Genomic DNA, 551 nt, shown 5'->3' on the forward strand with positions numbered 1-551 from the left:
TCAAATCAAAATGGCGGAACCCAGGACAGCGGGGAACTCCTTTCTTTGACAGAAAAGATCGCTGGTTCACTCTCACAATTGGAAAATACAAAAAAGGTAGAAATTAGAAAATCATTGTGATTTCTATTATTTTAATGTAACTATGTGATGATTTTTGGTTATATGTCCTTTCTGTCTTTTTTTTTTAAAGTTCAGTTTCTATTCTTATGTTCAGGTAGAGCAACTTCCTTGGTCCTATTTGCTTCCTCACCCTTTCTAGAAACTCACGTTCCTGTTTCTGTTTCTGTTTCTTGGCGCCACAAGTGATTCTGGCTTAGGTCATCCTGGGGGCATCTGAGCACGGGGCCTGGTGAGGGGCTTTCATTCCATCTTGGCGTCCGGGGGACTAGGCATCCCTGAGCTTCTGAAAGCAGTTCCACTCGAGAAACACTGCGAAGTATCCCCGCGTCGCCGGAGTAAGTGGCCAACCTTCCCAGAGGGCTCCCTGGACAAGCACCGCCTCCTCTGAATATCGGCTGATCCGCCAGGCCTGTCAGGGCTCCAGGCGCCCC

General features: G+C 47.7%; 1 protein-coding gene across 1 annotated transcript in view; it reads left to right on the forward strand.

Annotated features, from left to right (window-relative positions):
• Positions 1-399: 399 nt before the first annotated feature.
• Positions 400-551, forward strand: part of BID (BH3 interacting domain death agonist) — a 49955-nt gene continuing 49803 nt past the window's right edge. Inside the window, exon 1 of the mRNA XM_005882194.2 lies at positions 400-455. The gene's annotated coding sequence lies outside the window, so the exon portion shown is untranslated. The remainder of the gene's footprint in view (positions 456-551) is intronic.

This window comes from Myotis brandtii, unplaced genomic scaffold (assembly GCF_000412655.1).
Source record: "Myotis brandtii unplaced genomic scaffold, ASM41265v1 scaffold7, whole genome shotgun sequence".
In the NCBI taxonomy this organism is placed as follows: domain Eukaryota; kingdom Metazoa; phylum Chordata; class Mammalia; order Chiroptera; family Vespertilionidae; genus Myotis; species Myotis brandtii.